The 27,206-nt window shown below is 30.7% G+C and overlaps 2 long non-coding RNA genes across 23 annotated transcripts; one reads left to right on the top strand and one right to left on the bottom strand.

Annotated features, from left to right (window-relative positions):
• Positions 1-37: 37 nt before the first annotated feature.
• LOC141454361 (uncharacterized) lies at positions 38-16,302 on the top strand. 14 transcript variants are annotated; one of them, XR_012458666.1, is made up of 9 exons: positions 38-1,766; positions 1,987-2,041; positions 2,231-2,274; positions 2,354-2,561; positions 2,775-3,859; positions 4,387-4,492; positions 6,408-6,591; positions 12,432-14,992; positions 16,054-16,302. It is a non-coding gene; the product is annotated as an uncharacterized lncRNA (long non-coding RNA). The 14 variants fall into 14 exon arrangements; XR_012458662.1 differs by lacking the exon at positions 2,231-2,274 and having other exon boundaries at positions 39-1,766; XR_012458672.1 differs by lacking the exon at positions 2,231-2,274 and having other exon boundaries at positions 1,647-2,041; positions 12,432-12,560; positions 14,849-14,992.
• Positions 15,148-25,561, bottom strand: LOC141454360 (uncharacterized). 9 transcript variants are annotated; one of them, XR_012458657.1, is made up of 8 exons: positions 25,149-25,561; positions 23,147-23,253; positions 21,766-21,969; positions 18,222-18,370; positions 17,500-17,634; positions 17,056-17,142; positions 16,639-16,739; positions 15,148-16,163 (listed from the first exon to the last, which is right to left on the bottom strand). It is a non-coding gene; the product is annotated as an uncharacterized lncRNA (long non-coding RNA). The 9 variants fall into 9 exon arrangements; XR_012458653.1 differs by lacking the exon at positions 17,056-17,142 and adding an exon at positions 23,766-24,001 and having other exon boundaries at positions 25,149-25,560; XR_012458652.1 differs by lacking the exon at positions 17,056-17,142 and adding an exon at positions 23,766-23,907 and having other exon boundaries at positions 25,149-25,559.
• Positions 25,562-27,206: the final 1,645 nt, after the last annotated feature.

Raw genomic sequence — 27,206 nt, 5'->3', positions numbered from 1 at the left:
TATATATATATATATTCAAGGTGATCAATTTAAAACGCACCAATCGCTAATAACTATTTTGGAAAGCGGAAATACGGAAAACCCATTAAGTAAACTAAGTTTTTATTTTTGATCTAGTTTTCAAATTTTCCATCCCCGATGTTGTACCTTCATTTTTAGCGGAGTTACGGGTAAAAAAAACTGGTCTTGGCTTCATAAGGACCACTAGTTTTGACAATTATGAAAACTGAATTAAAAATTGTGAAAACATGCGTCGATCCCGTTTCGAAATCCCTAATTGTCGAGATATTTAATACTAAACATGCTCTATCCCTAAACTTAAATTCTGTTAGCTGAATTACGTGTTGCTTTATTGTCCTTTTGATGAATATTATTTATTTTGTCGACAACTGTTTAAGTTGATGCTATTAGCTGAAACACTGGTCCAAAGGTCTTTATAGTAAAAATAAGTAAAACTCAATATTTAGTTAGTGCAATCATGGCACCATGTGAAATGGTGGATATTATTTTGTGCGTAGGTGAGTGTCACGGTAATTTTCGTTCAGCAGCTAGACTTTACCGGGAACGTTTTAGAGAGAGGGCAAATCGTCCTTACTACACAATTGCTCGACTAATAAAAAGAGCCAGGATAGGGAGGTTTTATTTCTTAGAGAAATAAAAACTATAGAAGTGACCGCTTGGTAACTTATTTGGTAGTTCAAAATCCATTGATTAGTGATCGACAGATTGGTCGTCTTAATGGATTGGCAGAGGGACCAAGACTAAGATTTTTTTTCTTTGTGGTGTTTTAAAAGGTAAGGTGTACGCCACTCTTTTAAGACCTAGAGAATACATTTAGAGAAAAATAGTAGAGGCCTACAGATCGACAACTCCCGAAGTTATCGATTAACTCCTGTAAACTGAATGGCACTGCAGTTTACTGCTTGTAAGCGAAGACGGTGAGAAGTTTTTCAACCGCACTAGGTGGTATTTTCTTCTCTCCGGCAAGATATTCGAGTGGAAAATTTGAAAAAGACAAAAAAACGTAGTTTACCTCATGGGTTTTTCCAGATTTCCGCTTTCCCAAAAAGTTATTAGCGATTGGTGCGTTTTAAATAGTTCATCCTGTAGATTCTTCGTGTTTTAAATGGCTACATTACTAATGAAAGAATAAATGAAGTGCAACTCTTACTAAACTCAAGAAACAACTGATCTAATGAATCTTAATTAATGATTAAAAAGTGATTAGTATTATCTAAATAGTATTTTGTTCATAATGGGGTCGCTAATTTAGGCACTAATGCAAAAGTAGTTACTATACTTCGGCTACTTCTTAGAGATTGCTAAGAGGAATACTATCATAAATAATAATTACTAGACTTTGCTGTTGTTATAATGTATATACTTATAATCATTATATTAAAGGTAAATGTTTATTCCAAATAATATTTTGAATTTTAAATGCTAAAAATTTGCATTAGAGTTTATTAAAATAGTGTAAAGTGTTATAAAATACATATTTTAGATGAGTTGTCCAATAAACGTGCAAAAATACATTTCCTATACCATCTAGCGGTGATGTATTGAACTACAATCCTATTGTAGTTCTAGCAAGCGCTACTAGATGGCATAGCATCCACTGTCACTGTGTAAAATTATTCAATTCTCCCTTTACACTGCATTTAGTGTTTAGTGTTTAGACCTTTAAGTTCAACCTATCATTAATCCAGTAACTTCTGTTGTCCAATTTTATTTTCTTAGTTCCAGCCTTCGAAAATCGGCAATTAGTAAGCTTAATCTTAAACTAAAAATTAGTTTATATTTAAGTTATTACGTTTCATAGTTTAAGAGATTAAAATAAAAATTAATATTTTCGTTTGTGGCATATCATTTTTTAATGTTTCATGCAATACATTATATTAGACGGTTTTCAATTTTAAAATGAAAAACATTTATCATTAACTATAAGAAGGTTTTATTATAGTGCTTAATTTTTACTTCATCCAGTTCCATTCGCTGCCTCGATGTTTCCATGGTGCTCTTTATTGCAGCACGCCCACACGTAAGTTCTTTTAATCAATATAAATCAATGTAGTTCAGATAAGATGTAACGTTGACAGGTACTTTTAAGCTTTTAAGAGCCTTGTTTAATTAATTTAACAATACGCTCATTTGTCTCAAAAATATAACTTTTATTTAAAGATACCATTTTTCTAAGAAATTTAATATTTTGCTATATGCACCGCCGAAGCGAGTACAAAATTTAATGGGTAATCTTTACAATAGCCAACGGAGGTATGGTCTATTTATTTTAAGTGCATACGCGGTAGAGTAATACTTTAAAAAAAAAAACAAATTATTTTATTTGTTCCAGCCACAGATACATCAATTATTTTCACTTTTGTTTCTGATGTAAGTTCCTGCAAACATTTTACGGTAGCAGTGAATATTACAAATGATTTGTATCCAATTGTACAAATTTGCAACAGTTACAATCAAGGAAACTTAATGAAAACTGCAAACAAAGGAAAATGGGTGAAAAATGATATTACTTCAAACTGAAAGTTAATTTATTCAATTCAGTAAGTACACGTTTAAATAGAAAATGTTAAATTATGAATCAAATTTAAAGTGGTATTTTGGTTAAATGATAAGATGTGAATGCTAAAACAAAACAAGAAATTTAAAATGATATTCTTATAATTAAGTAAACAAGTAGTAATTAGTCCGAAAATTAAGTCGCTTAATATACACATTATAATTAATTTTCTATTATATTTATTTTTTTCGGTTAGATCAGTAGAAAAAGATATAATTTATTCTGAACAATTGAAGGATTTGCCTTATAGAAATTAAAGTAAGTACATTTAATACTTTATTCGGGTTGATGTGCGTTATATTAAAACTTTAGCACGGCAATTGTATAAGGGTTGATCGCAAGAAAGTGCACGAAAAAAAATACCCAACTTTGACCATTTTTATTTTATGAGAGATGAAATTCGCAAACTTTCTGAAAAATGCAGGGCATATCCTCGTTTGTAAGTGTAAACTTGTACAACTACATAGGTTTCGAGAAAAACAGTTGGAAAAACGGCACTTTCAAAAATTCGTCTTCTTGTAAACTTTTTTGTAAAGAACGTAGCAACTAAACACGTAAACCTATATTCATGAATGAGGATGTCACTCGATTCGGTTCTTGTAGTACGTACTTTTAAAAAGGGCTGTTATTAAACAATTTTTAAACATTTAATTACTAATCGCTTGATACCACTTATTATAGTCAAACTAAGTTAAATAGTGTGCTATATATAGTTTACTGAACAATTATTTTTTATATGAAAATGGCCAGCATGAGTCTGTGGTAAAATAGACGTATTAAGGCCATGCCAATGCTATCTAGCGGCAGTAGCTTAAACTAGGAAAATGTAATTACATTGAAACTAGTTCCAGCGATCACCGCTAGGTAGCATGAACATGTACTTTTGACACTATTAAAATAAACAACCTCCTAACCAAATAAATATCCAGTAAGGTAGTTTGGTGTTTTGCCCAAATAAACACTATATCGTGTAACAACAGTAATAATTTGCTTTATTTATTAAATTTTCTTCACCCACGTTGTTAAATATTTTATATCGTCCAGTATTTTAAGAAGGTTTTCTCGAAAAAAATTTCGTATGTTCAAAATTCACTGTTTACCTCATAATTTGATGTTTTTTAAAATTATGCTTGGTAGTTTTAAGTTGATGTTGGTGTATCTAAGTCAGTGAGAACTTTACATAGCTGATTGTATTATCAATTCGCATTAAACGATAACTTCTTAGGAAATTAAAAAACTTGTTTTTCTGTCATTACTGCGTTAAGGATAGAAGTCTGGCAGGTAAGGAACATTTTTTGTGCATACTTTCATTTTTAATTACGAGTAGATGTGATTAGAAGTGTTTATGAAATTGTTATCGTTTCCAAGACAGTTGATAGTAGTTGCATTTCATGTGTACGTATGTAATTTTAAAAAGTTGATTTTAATCTCATTATTTTGTTTCATAAAAATGTTTCAACGGTCATAAGTAGGTAGCTTTAGTTCTTAACATGTTAATAATTTTTGGTCGTCTTTATTACTGTAAAAGTAAATTGCTAATTACGATTATGTATTTGGGAATTAGGAACTTCCATGTAAATATTCACATATCTCTTATTTAAAGGGGAGAGTAATCTCCATGAAATTTAAATTAATAATGTAAAGTTTAATAACGTTCTAGAATTGTGGACCTTGGATTTTGCAAGGTTCGCACCAGTAGTTTTAAATTCTAAATTATTGAAAAAATATTTTTTTCTAAATATTTGTAAATTACAATGAAAACAATTGTATAAAAAATAGTTTATATAATTTTTTATTTTTGTTCTCAGCGTTCTTTCGACATCCTAATGGTAATTCTGAACTAGTTCAATTCAAACAAATGGGTGGGTTGATGAATTTTATCCAGTGTAACACATTTCAACTCCTACAACAACAGTAAGTACATGTTTTCTTCTCACAGCATGTTGTTTCTCTGTTAAGATATTATGTCGCATTATCTAAAGATAAAGACTAAGTATACAGTAATAGATTAGATACCTAGTAAGTGCAATGATTTGCCTAAATTCAAAATATCCAGAAGGTACATGAACTTAGATTTACTTTTTTTTTTATATAAAAAAAAAAGTGCATGTGCCTACACTTTTAATGATTCTCTATCTTCTTATGACTTTTTAGTGATCAAATTAGTTTACTGAAGTGAATTATTAAGATATAAACATTAGTGTTGTACAGATTGCACATTCAAAATAATTAATTATATAATTTGAGTGGTATATTTTTAGGCCAGATTTACTTATATTCCCATTAATTTTACAATTGTAACTTCAAATTCTGGACTACCATGTATTTACATTCTATCTCTGTCGTAGTTATACACTAAAGCAGAAATTGTATTCTTTTGCACAAAACTAGAGGAGATATCCTCAATTTTCTATTAATTTTGCAATGGTAATTTGGAATGTAGACTACTAGGTGTGAATGAACAATACTCCTCTGTCTTAGTTGTTAAAAGTATGAAGGAGAACATCGCAGACATATTGCAGATTACTTATCAAAACAATTTCTATATCATCCGAATAAATAAAATGTAGTATAAGACTAAGAAAGCTCCTTTGGAGAAATCAAACCTGGGCCACTTGTATGTGTCCTATAATGCATTGATTGTTTTAACGTACAAATCGTTGATTCTCAATTAATTCAATTATATACTTTACGAACCAATTCCATAAATTTTCTGTTTTATAAAAACTGAAGTGTTTCTGCTACGAATAGAAATGTGCAAACAGAAAGCCATTCACAAAGCTTGAATATACCGGCATAATGCATGTTCTATGCTGGTCGAAAGTTTTCCTTTAAAGATTTTACTAATTTACTCATATTTTAAATTTATTAGAATCGCATATTCATTCATATTTTACTTAATAATAATTATTTCGCAGTGAAAATGCAACAATGTCTGAGTTTTAAATTTAAATTCTCGCGCCTTCATCATATAAAATACATTTCCTACTTCTCAGTTCTAAAATATTACTAGCATAGAGTTTTTTTTAAAAAAAAATTCCTTTTAACATGTACTAGGTTTCAATTATTTTAATTAATAATTTTTACAAATGTTTGGCAATTCATTAATATTTTGGATAACAACGCACGTAACCTCTCTTATGCAGTCTGCTCAGTTAGTAAGTGTTGTGCGGTCCTGGGAAAGCGGTGAAGTCGAAATCAATACCCTAAACTGGTTATACTACCTCGGAGATTGTTGAAAGACCGAAACCGATAAGGGTATATTAAAAATACGTCCTACTACGGACAAAATTACAAATATTATTACGCACTGCGGATGTAACCTCATTTTCATAAGACTAATAAATTCTTAAACCTCTACGAAGACTTATAAAAAGTAAGTTTCGAGAAGTGTTAGTTCTATATCGAAGTGAAGTAAGGAAAACCACAAGTCATAATTCTAAGACGAGGAAGATGAGTACGATAAGCTTAATTTGCTTGTAGAACGATTGGACCTGTACTTGAAATTGACTACTTATAAATATTACATTAACAGTATAACTGAGGAGTCATTAAATCAACAAATATAGATTTAATAAAAAGGAACCTTATTTAATGATATGATATGGAACCTATGTACGTATTACTTACAACTGTTTATGTTATTTGGGAGAATCGTTTCATGTTTTTGTTATTGTACTTCGTATAATATAGCCAGTGTTAGAAAAAATAACAAGGTGACAATAATATTTATATATTATATAAATATAAATTTTATGACTTGAAAAAAAAGTTGTTAAATATATCGAAACTTAGGTATTTATACATGATGGTGATTTCGGCAATACAGATGAAATATTAAATGGCTTCATAGATAGGACTGATAAGAAGTTACTAGCTCTGCATTTCGCTGGCAATAGTTTTTGACTACTTCGTAACAAGAATGATGAGGATAGTAGTGCCTTACAAGCAGGAGTAGAATGAGAGATACTTGCTGGAGCACAAGACCTTTCCTTTTGTATCGGCTTCATAAGGTATGTTGCTTCTCTTTGTCACTTGGAACTTTAATTTTTCACTTTTACTTTAATAACCACCAAGCAATCATTACAATTCAATTACTTTTTCTTACCCATAATAATTACAAGTGTTACGATCAATTCGAATGTTATTTATAGCATTTACGATTTCCTTTAAACAACGTACTTTCATTATATTATTATGATCTAGAGGATGTATTGAAACATTTCTCTCTTGAAAAATTGATAAAAACTAAAAACCCTCTGTAATAAATAAAAGATTGCTATAGCAGCTGGTATGGAGCAATCTGTACTTTCGACAGAAATCGTGGGGTACTTACTACCTTTCCAATTGTCAACGAATTCAGTCTCCCCAATCAAAAATCTTTAGGAATATAGTATATGCTTTTCGGTTCGCATTGATCTTACCATTCATAATGCCCTCAAAATCTTTTGTCCTCCATCTAGCGAAATTCTTTCTTTGTAAAATTATTGTTATGTGCATATCGTAGTTTAATTACAATCACATTTATTTAATTTTATGAATAATAATTCATCGGTAGTTATAGATATTAAATGTGTTTCTTTACCTTTATGAATTAAATGAAATAATTTTGAACAAACTTACAACTATAAAAATAGTTCCTTTTGGTTGACAAACATTAAAAACTTAATTTAAATATATGACAGAGGGTAACTTGACTAAAACAAGTTTAGTACAACGTTAAATTGCAACGTAGGAGTAATTCATGTTAAAATAGTTTAATATTTTATAATGCTATGAGTACGTTCTTAGTGTACAACTTATTCGGTGTAGCGTACCCTTAGTGTAATGTTATTACGTTTTATAATTATTAATAGTTGATGGGGAGAGCAAGTACACATGTAAAGACGAAGCGTTACTTTTTTATTACTGCTATAACCTTCCAAGAAACTTACACAAGAGTTAGCTAAAATATAGATGGCGTTACTTTATATTACACCTCCTCACGGAGCTAATTAATAATAAAAGAACAGAAATAATCTTCAAATTGAAAAAGAAAGAAAACTTATGATAGAAAAACAAATAAACTTATTATGTAATTATTATAAATCAAGTTTCTTGGGCTTACGGATAACCCGCCCACTCTGTGTTGTTGTTGTCGCATCCGAGTTAAGAGGCAATGTCTGCTCACCAGAGGATGGCAGGGCTGGTCCATCTTGTGCGATGCTTCTCTGTAGAGACTGGTCTTCAGGCTGTTCTTCCAGAGTCGATGGTGGAGGTAGTTTACTACCAAGACCTGTCTTACTTGGTGTCTGCAGCACTGACTTTTGAGGAGACAATACTGGAGACTGTTCAATGGTTTTTCTTCCACGAAGAAATACTGAATTTCTTCGAAGTTCTTGGCCTGTCTGATCTCGAACTACATAGGATCTTGGTTCTTCGAGCTTTCTAGAAAACCAACCTTCCTTCCACCCATCAGTATCTTGGATATAAATTGGTTGTTCCTCCTGGAAAGTCTCCTCCTTCTTGGCGCTTCTATCATAATATTTTTTGCTTTGAAGTTTTATTTCCTCCATTCGAGTTCTTATCTCTTCTGACGGAAAATTTGGAACAAGTAGATCGAGTGTTGCTGGAGCGCTTGTGCGGAGTAGTCGCCCCATCAATAGTTGGCTTGGTGAATAGTCGAGTCCAGTCAGAGGTGTAGCTCTATATTCCAATAAAGCGAGTTGAAGATCACTTCCACCCTGGATAGATTTCTTGATGAGTTTTTTGAAATACCCACACCCTTCTCTGAGAGTCCATTAGATTTGCTGTGGTGGGGGCTTGATGTGATTACTCTAAAGCCCCATGTTTTTGCAAAATTTCTCATTTCTGAACTAGCAAATGGATTGTTATCACAACGGACTGTCTCTGGTATTCCAAATTTACTGAATAATGTTTTCAACTTACATATTATTTCCTTGGCAGATTTGTTCTTTAATGTAATGATTTCGAGCCATCTGGAATAGTAGTCTTCTACAGCAAGAAATATATGTCCTCTATATTCTCCTATGTCCATACCTATACACTGGAATGGATACAGTGGAGTTTTTGATGGTAGTAATGGTTCCTTTGTTCTCTTGTTCTGGAACATCTGGCAAATAGAACACTTGCCAATAAAATTAGCAATATCAATAGACATACGAGGCCAATACATTAAAGAACGAATTCTTGCTACTGTCTTAGTAATCCCTAAATGGGCTATTTTATGAATTCTATCAACCATTTCTAGTCGACTCTTACTTGGGACTATTATACGAGCATCATAAAACAACAGACCATCTTTCTCAAAGAGACTATTTCTTAAATCAAAATAAATTTTCAATTCAGGCGAGAGAAGTTTTCTATTGACTCCTTTCCAGCCCTTATGTACATAAGTTTTCAATGATGTGAAGTCGTGATCGTATTCAGTCGCTTCTTTCAAAGCATGAATTTCTTCTTTAGGTATAGGTAAATATTCTTCAAGTGTGATGGCATGAACAATTTGTGTCAAGTCCACATCTTCTGGTCCAGTTTCCTTAAGGCTTAAACGTGACAGCATGTCAGCGATGAACATTTGAGAACCAGGTATATATTTTAAGGTAAAGTCATATTTGAGAATTTTTAGCTGCATTCGTTGAAGCCGTGCAGTATTTTTATGAAGATCATTTTGCACTATCTTTAATAGAGGTTTATGGTCGGTATGAATGATTACATTGTCATGACCATAAATATAATTATGGAACCTATTAAGGGAAAATGTGAGAGCGAGCATTTCTTTCTCAATCTGGCTGTAGTTTAGTTCAGCGGAATTTAAACTGCGAGAAGCAAATGAGACTGGTTGTCCCTTCTGCATTAAACAACACCCTAAACCATGTTGACTACTATCAGTTTGTATCAATACTTCTTGATTAGGATCGAAGATTTTCAAAGTTGGTGCATTAGTAACTAACTTCTTAAGACTATCAAAAGCCTTTTGCTGTTTTAACGTCCAATTCCAAGGATTTTTCTTCTGGAGAAGTTCTCTTAACGGAGCTGTAACTTCTGAGTAGGAAGGAATAAATTTGTTTACAAAATTTACTGCACCAAGAAAGCTCTGAAGCTCCTTTACATTACTTGGCTGTTCAATTTCATTAATCGCCTTTACTTTGGCATTAGCAGGTTTAATACCTTGTGGTGTAAATACGAGGCCTATATAGCTAACTTCATTCTTTTTATATTGCAGTTTGTTCTTATTGAACTTCACATTATTTCTTCTTGCTCTTCTTAGGACAGCTTCTAGATTGCCATCATGTTCTTTTCCAGACCTTCCTGTTATTATTATGTCATCAAATAGAACCTGCACTCCATCTAGATCTCCAAATATTTTTGAGTTTTCTCTGTGGAATATCTCTGGAAAACTAGAAAGGCCATAGGGCATACGTAAATAAGAAAATCGTCCAAATGGGGTTATCATTGTGCACATTTTGGAAGACTCTTCATCAAGTTCAAATTGATGAAAACCTTCTTTCATGTCTAGAACAGTGTAATATTTTTTCCCACTTAAGTTTGCAATTAATTCTTCTTGAGTTGGAATACTATAGTGTTCACGTTTGATATATTTATTTAAAGGTATTGGGTTAAGGCACAGTCTAACACTCCCATCTTTCTTTTCGACAATGACAATATCATGAACCCAGTCAGTGGGCTCGTCTGTTTGACGGATTATTTCAAGTTTCACAAGGCGATCCAGTTCATTTTTTAACTTCTTCTTAAGAAATTCGGGTATTCTACGAGTTCTTTTGACAACAGGTATAGCTTCATCACGCAGTTTTATTTTAATTTTAAATGGTAGTTTCCCTATTCCTGTAAATAAATCAGAGTTCTTATCTATAAACCTATCTTTATTTGAATTTATTACTTGTGGTTTCGCACTAATTTTATTATTTATTGGATTAGTAAACTTTTTATTAACAATTTTTGCTGTATTGCCTGAGTCTTTATTATCGGCGTTAATTGTATAAAGTCTTTTGAGAAGTCCTAATTTTAGACATGAATTGGCACTTAAAATAGGAGACGAATCATAGTTCACAACTATAAAATCTAAACCCTCATTTACTTGTTTATAAGTACATTTAAAGTTTACTTTACCTATTGGGTTTGTAGTAAAACCTCCATAAGACCTCAGTCGAACATTCGTCTTTTCAATTTTGGATTTATCCTGCAGATTATTATGAATGTTTAAAGGCAAAATATTTACGTCAGATGCTGTATCCAATTTAAAAGTAATAGGGTTCCCTGCAACAAATATAACTTCTTTCCATATTTCACTATTAGTTTGATAAGATGCATTAATATTATCGCAAGCGAGTTCAAGTTCCACACTCTCACAATTAAAAACTTCTGTCTCACTTGAAGATGTTTCGACTTCATAAACACTTTTCTTTCGGTTTTTTAAAAAACAACCTACTTCGAAATGATTTTGGCGCTTACAAAATGAACATGTTTTCTTAAAAGCCGGACATGAACGAGGTTTATGTTTGGTACCGCATTTCTTACAATCATAATATTTTACATCGGTGTTCTGAAGTTTATGTTTAATCTTTTTAGTTTGTTTATTAGCGAATTTTCTGGTATAATTCACTTCACTTGTTAATTCATTATTATTATTAGAAATCTCTCTCTTATACGTTTTTCCCATTTCGGCAGCTCTACACAAAGCAATAATTTCTTCTAAAGATTGTTCTTTAGTTTGTTTTAAGAGATTTTGTTGCGCTTCTGCATCATTAACGTGAGCTATTATGTGATCTTTAATCATTCTCTCAGCATACGAAGTTTTACATATGCCATTTTCACAAACAAAATTACACTTTCCTGCTTGTTTTCTCAAGTCCGTAACATAATTATCAAAACTTTTCCCAACTTCATGTACAATCTTGTTAAATTTAAATGTCTCTATGGAGTAGTTAACTGTAGGAACACAATACTCACCAAATGATTTAAGTACAATTTCAAGTTCTGTTTTTTTAGCCTCAGGAAAAGTATTAAAAACATCAACTGCCTCTTCACCCATATTTGTAAGCAATATTGCAATTTTATGCTCTTCATCCTTTGATTTAATTTTTCCTGATGCTTTCATATTTAGCATAAACATCTCTTTCCATTTAGGCCATCTGTGTGCAAGACTTGAGTCGAAAACTATCGGCTTCAATCGGAATGACTGGTCACTCATCTTGATTAATAAAGACCTTATTACTATTTCGTTTTAATTATTGAAACTATACTGCACTATTTTCCGCACAACAAAACACCTGACACCATGTAATGTTATTACGTTTTATGATTATTAATAGTTGATGGGGAGAGCAAGTACACATGTAAAGACGAAGCGTTACTTTTTTATTACTGCTATAACCTTCCAAGAAACTTACACAAGAGTTAGCTAAAATAGCTAAAATATAGATGGCGTTACTTTATATTACACTTAGTGCCAAATTTCTATCTATTTTTACCATTTCATTTCTATACTCATTGAACGTATATATTTTCGGACAGCAATGTTTTTTAATATTTTTAGCTGGTATATTCAAGTTTGATTTCTATAAGAACTTTTTGTGGGTAATGTAAAGTTCAGAATTTGGTAAAACGTAATCGCGATTCACGACTAAATTAGTCATAAGTAGATAAACGTCTAATGAAAAGATTTAGGTTTTTAAAAAAAGATCAATTCTTTAGTTTAATCATAGTCTTCTATTTCATTTTTATGATATGCATAAATTGTTATATATATGTTTTTCTTGGGCTTCTTACAATGCTAGGTGAAACTCCTTATAACCTTTTAATTATTTGAATTACCATAAATAATGCTGATTTTCAGAATTAATATTGTTGATACCAGAGTACTGCCTGCAAAACTATCCATCAATGGAAGCCCAAGTTAAAAAGACGTAAAACATGAATCCTATGTGAATACATCAACAAACATTGGTTATGAATAAAAAAAAAGGTATGTAATTATTATAATTAATATGCATGTTTTTATCACAATTAAAAATTGAATGTTAAAAAAGTAATAATTTTGTCGCTGAATAAAAAAGCCTTTACAAAAATGATTTAATTTATTTTTCCATTTAATGTGTGAATCGAAATAATTAATGTTTCCACTTTATTGGAAGAAAGGTTGACATTTAATTTAAATAAATAAAGTTAATAATCAAAGTTAATGCTATAAAATATTTAATCAAATGAATCTCTTATTCAGCCAGTTTAAAGTTCTTTACAATAATTATAATTATTTCTTTATTGATTTCTAACCTTTTTGTTAACTTGAATTTCATGGATAAAGTTATTTTATTTGAATATAAATATAAAATATACATATCAATCAATAAAATACAAAAAGAATTGCTAAAAAACATTTAAATCTAACAGAGAAACTTAAAATAATTAATAAATAGCTATTTTCAATCATATTTGTTTTAATTTTAATGAAAAATTCTATATCAAATATTATACAGTAGCATTTAACTTCTGTAGTCTTTATTCAATAATTTTTAACTAAATTAATTTTTTTTTGTGAAGAAAATTGAATATATGTTGATTGAAACATAAAAAAATTAATTCTGGACTAAAAGTTGAATTTGCCTTAAAGGATTGGTTCAACAATAAAATGCTATAACATTACCTCAGGATTGTTAATAAGGTCTAAATAATTTACATTTTACTATCCTATGCATTACAATTCATTAAAGATTTATCCGTTTAAGAGATTTATAATTTAAATAATTTCATTAATATTTCGAAATGAATCAATTACTAAAAAATGTATTATTGGGGTATAATAGGTAATGTGCATGTTTGTGTCACAATTAATTATATACATTATTTAGTAGGATAATAAAAAAAAAAGTTTAATTTAAATATATAAATATTTATTTTATACCTATTTTTTGTTACATAAACTTAGTGTATTACTTTCTATGATAAGAAAATATACATATATAATTTAATAAAATACAAAAAGAAGTGCTAAAGAACGTTTAAAACTAACAGAAAAACTTAATCGAACAAAGGAATTTCAGTAAAAAGAAAATGAAACGATTAGTTCCAAAAGAATCCATCAGAGTGTGCCACTTATTACACAGGTGTAAAAATTGTTTTAGAAACAGCCACCAGGTAACAGTGTCGTTACCTTTCAAATGAACATGAACAGGCCAAATTCTCGTCAGTACGACTTGCAAACATACGTTTATTTAGTCTAATCTAACGTTCTCTCTCTCCCAAAGAATCATGATGCTGGTTAATGCTAAGGGAGATGCTCTCGTTTCCACGTTCGGAGAACAACTATTCAGTAGGTTTGAAGGGTAAATTGGAGTCACAGTAAAATAAGTAGTAACCAATGTAGGGTCAAAGATTACGCAGTTATTCTTAACTTCCAAAGAAACAACCAGAGAGAGAATAATGAAGCTAATATTCTACAAAATTAAGGAAACTTTAAGTGCAAACTTGGTTGATAAACAAGTAAGTTCTTAATCTTGCATAAATTTGCATGTGCATGGCTAGAACACCTCTAAGTTCGCTGGTTTTCTGTACTCAATATTTCTATGCAATATAAAAGTATAAATGATAAATCCCTTTTAGCTCCTACTTTATACTCTTCATATTGCTCCCCTTCCTCTTGAGTCTTTAAGTTAAATTATTATTTATTATTTCACCGAAAAATTAAGATGTTTAAAACAATTTTTCCCTCATAGGTATTTGATAAATTATCAGATTATGTTATTAAAATTATATAAAAAAGTGATATGTTCGGTTTGTCTTATATATGCTCAAGGGAAGTGTGCTAAATTACTTTTGTCTTGGCTTAATTATGTAATACGAACCTTTGACGTAATATTAATTATAAGAGCTGTTCATTATTTTTGGTGACTGATTCATGGTTTCAATAGGGTGAAAAAATAAATGCCAGTTTTCTGATTGTTACCAATAAAGAATAAATGTATCACGACTGAAAACTGGCATTTATTTTTTCACCCTATTAATTATAAGTTAATGAAGCTTACTCAGATTAAATCTCCTTTACAACTTTTCAACTTCTAGTGATAATTATATCTTCAAAATTGGTTATTCTGTTGCAAAGTTAATTGTTTATTTTGAACTCTTGGGTCCCATATAGTGGACTGTTTTAGAGGCTATGCCTCAACTTCATCTTATGTTTCAATATCAAAATTGCATTAAAAAGCTTTCAATATAAAAGTTGTGTTTTAAAATGTAGTATGTTTTCTCTTTATCCAGTGCCTTCGCTCAAGGACCCTTTCTGCTCTTCGCTGGCTATTCTTGATCATGGTCCTTCTTTACATCCAGCGGCACTCCTTGTATAAGTTGAGTGATTCACATCTAATTTCTACATTTTGTTCATGAAACACATGAACACATGAGGTATATGTAATTTGCATGATTGTATCGCAATCTTACTTATTTGATTTTTTTTTTTTACTATAAAATAGTAAAGTAGCATGCGGGGGAAGAATTCACCCATTTTGGGTTCAGGCGAAAATAAAAAGTATTATTTAGTAGGACAATAAATAAAAATCTTTAATTTGAAAAAAAATCTTATTTATTTGCACATCTATTTTGTTTATACATAGATTTTGTATTTTACAATATATTATACAAAAAAAAATATACATATAAATCAATAAAATACGCAAGAATTGATTAAAAACGTTTAAATCTAACAGAAAAATTGAAAATAATGAATTTAGGTAAAATAGTTCCAAAAAAATCCGTCAGAGGGCGCCACTTATCAGACAGGTGAGAAAATAGTTCCAAAAGTGGCCACCAGGTAGCAGTGGTGTAACCTTCCCTATATATACGGCAGCAGCACACATTCTCGTCAGTACGACTTGAGTGATGCAGGGGGGTAGATCGCTCGTCGCTCCAAACATATCTCTTATCTAGAGTCTAGTCTAACATCCATCCATCTAACCTCTCTCTCAAAGAATCATGATGTCGGGAGATGTTGTCGCTTGGACGGTTTTCCCCACCCTGCCCCACCCTTCCAACGAACTTAGTTATATAGCCTCCCAGAGCAAGATGGCGGCCAATTAACTCACCTGATCGGTAGCCTCCTAGATCGCTCCAGCTGGTCTGTTGCTCTTGCACACTCTCACGACACTGTCTGTCAGCCATTGTATTTAACCTTCCATCTAGGTTTCCTTTTTTACTTCTACAACTCTCTAGACCCTGTAACCTTCTTTTTAGGTTATCCTTTTTATTTTTACCTATTTTTTCATCATTTTCAACTGTATTAATAAAATATTATTAATTTTTTCGTTTTTTTTTTTATATTATTTACCAGAATAAATACAAAAATAAATAAAATAATTTTTTAAGACTTTTTTATTCAGAAACAAACATATTTTTTTTAAAACATGCAATTTTTAATTGTGTTCAAATCATGCATATTACGTATAATAATCACTTACCTTTTTTTATAGATTCCTAACCAATGTTTGTTGATACATCACATTGGATTGATCTTTTACATCTTTTTCGCTTGGGCTTCCATTGATGAACAGCTTTGCAGGCAGTATCACCAGTACTAATTCTGAAAATCATTATTATTTATTGTAATTGAAATGTTGTAAGGAGTTTCACCTAGCATTAAGAAGATAGAGAAAAACATGTATTACAATTTATGTATATTATAAAAATTAAATAAAAAACACAGTAAGTAAACTAAAAAATTGTTTTTTTCTTTTTTAAACCTTAAATCTTTTCATTCAATGATAATGAAAGATTTTACCAAACTAACACACTTATTCCTTAGGATCAAAATTCATTTTAATGGAAAAATATGATACACATAATCTATTAGTATTATTATTATTGAATTATTTTTAAGAAAATGAATTAAAAAATTATAAGCTCGACTAGTTCTATGTGATTGGAAAATGATGCAGAATTCACATGCATGTTTGATGTTCAAGTTTTTAATTAAAACTTTACAATCAACAAAAATTACAACTTTTTTCATTTTGTTGTATCACTCTGAGCATAATAATTAATAATATAAGACTTACCTAGATGCGAATCACTTCATATTTATGGTCGTGCTGCTGTAAGTATAGAAGGACACTGCTGCAATTTGACAAAAAGCCTAATGATGTCAGCACTGCATGAACTGAAAAAAATATTACATTAAACATAAGTAGGAGTAATACGAATTTGATTCACACTACATTAATACTTTATTCAAAACGCAGAATTTATCAGTTAAACTAAACCTTTTTTTTAAAAACTTTTGAAATTCTGCTCTTTATTTTCTTAAAATAAAATTTAATAACATTCAAAATGTTTACCTATTATCAGAAGATACCACTAATAATACATAACTATATCAAAATAAATGAACTTAGAAAAAAAACCTAGAGTTCACAAAGTTTTAAAAATTTAATTTTTTTTAAACCAATAAAATCGAATGAAAACTTAAAAATTACTTGTATTTTATTGTCAATTAAGATTCTAATAGGGCGGCCTTAAGGCCTACGCCACTGCGACCCCTTTACATCTGAAATAATCTGTAACTGAAATAATTAAAATGTAAGAAGTTTTCACCTAGCATTAAGAAAAACATCTATAACAATTTATGTATATTATAAAGATTAAATAAAGAGGACTGTAATTGAACTAAAGAATTGATTTTTTTTTTAACCTTAATCTTTTCATTAGACGTTAATCAGCTTGTGACTAATTTAGTTGCGAATCGCGATTACGTTTTTACAGCTAAAAATAATAAAAATTTAATTCATCAATTAGATGTCAAGAATTTTAAAGTTTTAGTGGTTCTATCAAACGATAAAATCTTACTGACTGGTTCTGTAACCGGTCAGGAATAAAACAAATATTCCTGTTATGAGCTATAACACTACGCATTAACTTACCTCTAAATACTCCTGATGCTAATTTGCGACTGGTCACTAATTGCACACGAATATTGTGCTGCCACAAAAGATTGGCTCGTTGGATTAGGTTTTATGGCAGATTTCCACCAGGAAAAGAAATATGTGTTAAATATCCTGGAAATTATTGAGATACCAACTACTTATTCAGAATAGAATTCAGCAAATAAACATTAGGAAGTTCTTGATACACTAAACTGAATAGAAATTTTCTTTAAATATAAGAGATTTCCTTCAACATAATAATGAAGCAATTCTTCAATACTATACATGTTAAATATTATAAAATGTAAGAGAAAAGTGCAAGAGCTTCATCAAAACAATAAAATAAAATCGGAAAAACAGGATTTCGCCAGATGGAGGACATAACATTTTGAGGACATTATGAATGGTAAGATCAATGCAAACTGAAGAGCAAATACTATATTCCTAAAGATTTTTGATGGGGAAGACTGGATTCGTTGACAATTGGAAAGGTAGTACCCCACGATTTATGTCAAAGTACAGATTACTCCATACCAGCTGCTATAGCAGTCTTTTAAATTTTTATCTTATCTAAAAGTATACACAAAAAATTCTTGATACACTAAACTGAATAGAAACTTTATTTTAAATCTCAAAAATCTTGCAAAGAAATATTATCAGCAAATTATTTTCAAAGTAAACGACCAAAAACTCTCTTGAAATAAATAAATATTGCTTACCTGCAATAAGTCCTTAATGCAGTAATGATGCTAAAGCAAGTTTCTTATTTTCCTAGGAAGTTATCGCTTAATGCAAATAGATAATACAATCAGTTTTCCAAGGTATGTAAAGTTCTCACTGACTTAGTTACAGCAGCATCAACTTAAAACTATCAATCATAAATTTAAAAAACATCAAATTATGAGGTAAACAGAGAATTTTAAACAAATAAAGCAAATTATTACTGTTGCTAAGTGCTAAAAAGAATATTTGGACTAGAGCGAATAACCTTTTTACCCCACACTGTCTTATTGGACAGTTGTTTGGTTAGGAGGTTATTTAATGTTTATTTTTATTGTGTGAAAGTACATGTTCATGCTACCTAGCGGTAATCACTGGAACTAGTTTTATGTAATTACAACTTTCTAGTTCCTGCTATTGCCCCTAGATAGCATTGGCATGATTCTGTCTATTTTTATTCAATTCCTAATGTTTAAGTGTGATCAGAATGTATAGAATTTCTAATAAGGTTGCCCAATTTTTTTAATTTAAATATAAGGACTTCAATTTCTGATTCATTCCTTGATTTAAATTAGAGAAAATGCCAAAATAATATGGAGGTAGGAAAAATTAATTGAATTGTAACGAGTGCTTGGTGGACATCAAAGAAAATATGAGAAAAGGGGCAAGTGTCAAAGATACAACAAAATACCTTATGAAGCCGATGAAAAGGGAAAGGTCTTGTGCACACAACACTTGCTCCAGCGAGTACTTCTCATTCTACTCCTGCTCGTTGGCACTACTACCCTATTCATTCCTGTTATAACTCCTTAACAAAAACTTACAGTTTAAAAAGTTAAGTATAAGGGTTGATTAAACGCCAAAAGGTACCCAAATCAGCAAGTACCCATCATTTCATTTATACTTCATTGATTGATTGATATAAGGGTCTGTGACATCTAATGAATTCTAAAAATGTGAAGGAAAAGTTAATGCAGTAAAATTACTTAAATCATATCAATGAAGTATAAATGAAATGATGGGTACTTGCTGATTTGTGTACCTTTTGGCGTTTAATCAACCCTTATACTTAACTTTTTAAACTGTAAGTTTTTGTTAAGGAGATTTTTGTACCTTTTGGATAGATTTTTCTTTTTGTCTATTTTGAAAAGTTACATATCTGCTTTACTGTTTTTTTTTAAATTTGGAATAAGCAATTCTATCATTATAACCTGATAAGGTGTTAAGTAGGAACCGTAACTACCACTGGAGAGATCTTTTTAAAGAATGATTATAGTTGCGGTCCCCAAACCATCCTCAATAACAATTTTTTTGAGAAAGCCTTTTTATATAAAATAGGAAGGTATTTGTACGTAAAAAGCAAATTTAAACTGCGATTTCAGACCTTCCTTTTAAGAGGAGTAAGAAAAATAAACGGGCGATTACAGTACTTCTCCCTAAAAGGCAAAGATTTTGAATCGAACGACAATTCATTAATGTAAATAGGTTCACCCATTGATAATTTTAACGATTTCAGTACTTCCTCTTAGTAGGTGTAAGAGCATGATGGCACTTCACAGCCATGTAGAGGAGCTTTAATCACTTCTTCGTGCTAAATTTTATCAAAATCGGACAAAGCGTTATAGAAATATTGGTAATAATAGTTTTAGAAACGGCCTTACTTGGGTGGGGCAAACTCCCCTCCATATGAGGCATAGCGACGAGACTTTTAAAGTGCAAATCTGTACAAAATTTCGATTCGAATGACACTTCATTCATGAAAATCAGTTCACTTGTCGATAATTTGAAACGATTGCTATACTTCCCCTTAACTAGTGTAAGAGCAGATCGCCGCTTTAATGTTACGTAGAGGAGCCCTAACTCTATCATCCTACCAAATTTTATCAAAATCGGGCTAAGATTTACAGAGTAATTAGTAATAATAATTTTGAAGGGGGCCTTACATAAAAGGGGCTAACTCCTCTCCCATTCGGTGTACAGCGTCGAAACCCCCAAAAGGCACATCTACATAAAAGTCCCAATCGAATAACACCTCATTCATGAAAATCGGTTCGTGCGTTTAGGCGCTACGCAGTTTACAAAAAAGGTAACAAGAAGAAGAAGAAGAAGAAGAAGAAGAAGAACAATTTCTGAAAATGCCGTTTTTGCTCATTTTCGGCAACTTTTTTCTCGAAATCTATTAGGTCTGGGGGGTTGCAAAAAAATTACAGTTATAAAGGAGGGTTTGCCCTATATTTTAAAGAAAATTTGGGAATTTTATCTTTTATTGAAAAAGAGAAAAAAATTGTCAAAGTTGGGTGTTTTTCAACGTTACGCTTTTTCGTGCACTTTTTGACGATCAATCCTTATACAACTGTCCTACCGGACAGTTTTAATATAGACAAAAACTATTAGCAGTGAAATACAGAACTAGTAACTTCATATCAGATCTATCTACGAACCCATCCAACACTTCAACTTAAGTGCTGAAATCACTATCATGTGATGTCATACCAAAGTTTCGATATATTTAGCAACAAATTTCTAAATATATCGAATTTCTAATATATATATATACTGTTTGTCACCTTGTTATTTTTCTAATATTGGTAATATTATAAACAACAATACCTAACATATAAAGTACAGATAATTGTAATTATAATTAATGTAATACGTACATAGGTTACTTAATGTAATTAGATTAGGTTCAATCTTACTAAATCTATTTCTTTTGATGTACTGACCTAACAGTTATACTGTTTATGTAGTATAAGTTTATTTATTAACTTTATTTTAAATCTCAAAATGACCAAAAACTCTCTTGAAATAAAAAAAGAGCATTTTTGTCTTAGAACCACTATTGAAGCAGAACACATTAACAATGAAATTTAAGATGCTCCATATTACAATAAAATTACCAGAAATGAAAATAGTTCAGTCCATACATAAGTATCACTAACGAACTCTAGTGGGAGCATCCACGAATTTCTCTCGACATAACAAGCATTTTATAACTTACGTATTGAAATTTTCTTTAAATTTAAGAGTTTTCCTTCAACATAATAATAAAGCAATTCTTCAATATTATACATATTAAGTATTATAAAATGTAAGAGCTTCATCAAAACAATAAAATAAAATCGGGAAAACAGGATTTCGCTAGATGGAGGACATAGGTTTTTGAGGTCATTAAGAATGGTAAGATCAATGCGAACCGAAGAGCATGTACTATATTCCTTAAGATTTTTGATGGAGGAGACTGGATTCGTTGACAATTGGAAAGGTATTACCCCACGATTTCTGTCAAAGTACAGATTGCTCCATACCAGCTGCTATAGCAGTCTTTTATTTATTACAGAGAGTTTTTAGTTTTAATCAATTTTTCAAGAGAGAAATGTTTCAATACATGCTCACATCTCACACGAAACTTGACGATTCGTAAAAACATTCATCGAAAACAAAAACTTCCGTTGAAAACTGAATAACATTCTACTTGATCGTAACACCTTGTAATTATTAAGGGTAAGAAAAAGTAAATGAATTGTAACGAGAGCAACATACCTTATGAAGCCGATACCAAAGGAAAGGTCTTGTTTACGCAACACTTGCTCCAGCAAGTACTTCTCTTTCTACTCCTCCTTGTAGGCACTACTACCCTCTTCATTCTTGTTAAGAAATAGACAAAAACCATTACCAGCGAAATACAGAGCTAGTAACTTCTTATCAGTCCTATCTACGAAGCTATTTATGTTTTCATCTGAATTGCTGAAATCACCATCATGTATAAATACCAAAGTTTCGATATATTTCATACCTTTTTCTAGTCCTAAAATTTATGATATACACATTGTAATCTTATTTTTTCTTACACTGGATATATTATAAGAAGTACAACAATTACGAAAACATGAAAGGATTCTCCCAAAATAAGTAATAGGTTACTTAATATCATTAAATAAGGTTCCTTTTTATTAAATCTATATCTGTTGATTTAATAACCGCTAGTTATACGGTTAATGTAATATAAGTAGTCAATTTCATGTACAGGTCTATTCGTTCTACAAGCGAATTAAGCTTATCCTGCTAATCTTCCTCGTCTTGTGATTTCGTTTCTTCACTTCGACATAGAACTAACACTTCTTGAACTTTACATTTTATAGGTCCTCGTAAAGGCTTAAAAATTTACTAATCTGACGAGGACCAGGTTACGTCCGCAATGTAATATATGTAATTTTGTCAATAGTAGGACGTATATTTAATATATCCCTTATCGGTTTCGGTCTTTCAACCATCTCAGAGGTAGAATAACCAGATTAATGTATGGATTTCGACATTACTAACGCTCCCGTGTCGCCTTACACTTGCTGACTGAGCAGACTGAGTAAGGGAGGTTATGTGCTGTTACCCAAAATATTAACAGTGTCAAACATTTGTAAACTTTATGAATTAAAATAATTGAAATCTAGCACATGTTAAAAGATTTTTTTTTTTTTTCAAATTCTGTGCGAGTAATATTTTAGAACTGAGAAGTTGGAAATGTATTTTATACGAGGGAGGCGCGAAAATTTAAGTTTAAAACACGGACATTGTTGCATTTTCACTGCGAAATAATTATTGTTATGTAAAATATGAATGAATATGCGATTCTAATCATTTAAATAATGTGTATATAAGTAAAATCTTTAAATATACTCAAGCTTTGTAAATAGCTTTCTAATACCTATAGTAGGTGTAAGCACTAAGTGTAAGCACATGCATTTTTGGTTTAAAAAATCACGTAAATTTACGTTCATGTACCTTCTGGGTAGTTTGAATTTAGACAAATCATTGCACTTACTAGGTATCTAATCAATTACTGTATTCTTTATTATTTATCATAGATAATACGACATAATATCTTAACTGAGAAACAACATGCTGTAAGCTGAAAACATGTACTTACTGTTGCTGTAGGAGTTGAAATGTGTTACATTTGATAAAATGTCATCTACCCAGCCATTTGTTTGAATTGAACTAGTTCAGAGTTACCATTAGAATGTCGAAAGAACGCTGAGAACAAAAATAAAAATTGTATAAACTATTATTTATACCATTGTTTTCATTGTAATTTACAAATATTTAGAAAAAAATCTATTTTCAATAACTTAGAATTTAAAACTACTGGAGCGAACCTTGCAAAATCCAAGGTCCATAATTCTAGAACGTTATTAAACTTTACAGTATTAATTTAGATTTCATGGAGATTACTCTCCCCTTTAAATGAGAGAAATGTTAATATTTACGTGGAACTTCATAATTTCAAAATACATAACCGTAATTAGAAATTTACTTTTACAGTAATAAAGACGACCAAAAATTATTAACATGTTAAGAACTAAATCTACTTACTTATGACCGTTGAAACATTTTATGAAACAAAATAATGAAGACTAAAATCAACTTTTTAAAATTACATGCGTACACTTAAAATGCACACTTGGAAACATGACAATTTCATAAACAATTCTAATCACATCAAGTCATAATTAAAAATAAAAGTATACACAAAAAATGTAGCTTACCTGCAATAAGTCCGTAACGCAGTAATGATAGAAAAACAAGTTTTGTAATTTTTTAAAAAGTTATCGCTTAATGCAAATAGATAATACAATCAGCTTTCTAAGATATGTAAATTTCTCACTGACTTATTTACAGCAGCATCAACTTAAAGTGACCAATCATAAATGAAAAAACATGGTAATTTGTTTTAGAAGAAAACTTCTTTTTAAAATACTGACGGTATAAAATGTTTATCAACCTGGATGAATAACATTTAATAAATAAATGAAATACTATTGCTACATGATAAAGAGAATATTTGGACAAAACCGAATTACCTTTTTAATTTGTTTTATTAGGAGGTTGTTTATTTTAATAGTGTCAAAAGTACATGTTCATGCTCCCTAGCGGTGACCACTAGAACTAGTTTTTATGTAATTACATCATTCTAGTCCAAGCTATCGCCGCTAGATAGCATAGGTGTGCCTTAAAACGGCTATTTTTTTGATTGTAATTTTAAAGTAAGAAATACAATTTTAAAAAGGTTGCCCAATTTCTTTAATCTAAATTTAACAACCTGAATTTCTGATTTATTCTTTGATTTAAACAGAGGAAATACCAACATAATATATTAATAAATTCCACTATCTTAGAAGCTATGTATAATAGAACCAACCAATCTTACGAAACTATTTTAATAAATATGGAACAATAATATCGGTAATACAAGCAAGGAAAATTCGTAATAAATCTCCATAAGATGTCTTGTATTTCTCTAATTATAAGTAACGTAACTAAAATTTCCATAAGCAAATCAATCAGAACTAATGGTTTTTATAAGAAGATGAAAATGTGGAGTAAATGGTTGCTAATGAATCTAATGTTCTTCTAATTAATTCTTATGTATTTCTGCAAAAAGTGGAAATATTCTCCTAATTTCACTGGAATGCTGATGTTTCTTCATTTTATATTTTATATGAAGGACAATGATACATTATCAATAAAGGGTCGAGAAATGTTTCAATACATGCTCTGGATCATAGTAATATAATGAAAGTACGTTTTTTACAGGAAATCGTAAATGCTGTTCAAGAGAAAATACGAAAAATCAGATTCAGTAAATTTGCAGTTAGATTGACAGATTTTCCCCAAAAGGAGCCAATCAATAAATATCAAAATTTGAATTTTCCATTATTGATTTTCATGATACACGAAACTTGACGATTCGTAAAAACATTTATCGAAAACAAATATTTCCGTAGAAAACTGATTAACATTCTTCTTGATTGTGTCAGCTTGTAATTATTATGGGTAAGAAAAAGTAATTGAATTATGAAGATTGCTTGGTGGATATTAAAGTACAAGTGAAAAATTAAAGGGCAAAGTGACAAAGATAAGAAAATTACCTTATGAAGCCGATACAAAAAGAAAGGTCTTGTTCACACACTTGCTCTAATAAGTATTTCTCAGTTTACTCCTGCTTGTAGGCACTACTCTTCATTCTTGTTACGAATTATAGTCAAAAACCATTACCAGCAAAATACAGAGCTAGTAACTTCTTATGTGTCCTATCTAAGAAGCCATTTAATATTTCATCTGAATTGCCGAAATCACCATCATTTATAAATATCAAAGTTTCAATATAGTTAACAATTTTTTTTTCAAGTCCTAAAATTTATAATATACATATACATCGTCACCTTGTTACTTTTTAATGTGGTAGGATTACCAGATTAATGCAAAGAATTCAACTTCTCTTACGTTCTTGGGCGGCACTACACTTATTGACTGAGCAGACGAAGGGAGGTTATATGGTGTTATCCAAAATATTAATGAATTTTCAAACATTTGTAAAAATTATGAAGTAAATTTATTGAAACCTACCTAGTATTTGTCTAAAAAAAAATAACTCCTGTTTAATTTTTTGTTTTTAATTTTGCGCATGTTTTTAGATCTGAAAAAGTTGGGAATGTATTTTATGAGGTAGGCGCGAGAATTTAAGTTTAAAACACGGACATTGTAGCATTTTCACTGAGAAACAATTATTGATAAGTAAAATATGAGTGAATATGCGATTCTAATCATTTAAAAATTGCGTAAATTAGTAAAATTTTTAAAAGATAACTTTTAATAAGCACAGAACATGCAATATGCTTTATATTCTGGCTTTGTGAATAGCTTTTTGTTGGTATATTTGTAATACTTTCATTTCTATGCCTAGCAGAAACACTTCAAGTGTTATAAGACAGAAACGAAATGATTTAAATGCACAACAGTACATTGAAGATTGCACAAGTAATAGCTCTAAGTGAAACTACCTGTCAAACAAAACTGCAGATTTAACAATAACTTTTACTTAGCTAATGACGGATTGGTACACACGATTTTTGTGATTCAAATTGCCTACCGTTATAAGCATCTAAATCAGTCTCTGCCCATCTTCCTAAAGAAGAAAATTGAGTTGGAATTGGAATTGGCGAACTTTAAATTTCCATGCTAAAATTCCGTCAAGTTATCAAGTGTCACTTTGGACAGAGTACTTGGAAAGGCCACTTGGATACGTAGAATTAAAAATATAAAAATACTTCATTTCCTTGAGAATGTTCTCACACAGGAAGTGGGGGTGGAGCCCGAGATGTCTGATATTTTACAGAGCCACCATTCGGGCGATCTCTACCTTCGCCTTTCGGGAGTCTACCCTTTAAATAGGTTTTAAGTTCTCTTACCGCTAGAAGTAATATATGCACTGGCTTGTGAGTTACCAGTCTTCTATAGGATGTATGTATTGTCCCATCGATATGGTTTAAAAGAAACTTAAATTGCATTTTAATTATAACAAAATTCTTCAATATTGTAAAATAAAATTTCCTAGTATAGCACTAAACTTCTTTCGCTCAGATACTGGATAAAAACAAAGAGGTACACTGTAGCAATGGGAAAGCGATGTTCAGGATGATATAAACGAACGCTTTCCGTGGAAAAGTAAATCACAATTAGTGAAAGTGAGGGTGGTCTAAATAGATTATCAAATTTATGCATTTACCGTACAGGCATTAATCACAGGGCTTACAGACACTCTCAGAGAACCCAAATTAATTTGTTACGGTGAGGAGACACTTTGTTAGAGGCCACAATAGATTGGTTATCTAGCAAATGCAGGCCCACATAGGCGAAATGATACGATTGCTTTAATGATAATTACCAGATAACATTTGTAAGATCTAAGATTATAAAACAAGCCATGCAGGAGGAGGCACTACACTAATCGCCCACAAAAAGGTGCATTTTTTAGTCCATAATGGCCGAATTACCTAAACGAACACAGTTTATAAGTCAGGCTCTAGTTTGTCACGGCAATAAGTTGGTTGAGATGTAATCACTGCTCATTTCAGAACTAAGTCAATAAGAGATTTTCAAAGCTATACGCATAATGCAATGATGAAAGAGATCTCAAACATATAAAA

The sequence above is a fragment of the Rhodnius prolixus genome, unplaced genomic scaffold (genome assembly GCF_049639745.1).
Source record: "Rhodnius prolixus isolate KJV_2025 unplaced genomic scaffold, Rpr scaffold_9, whole genome shotgun sequence".
Taxonomy (NCBI): domain Eukaryota; kingdom Metazoa; phylum Arthropoda; class Insecta; order Hemiptera; family Reduviidae; genus Rhodnius; species Rhodnius prolixus.
This window is presented reverse-complemented; position numbering and strand designations above follow the sequence as displayed.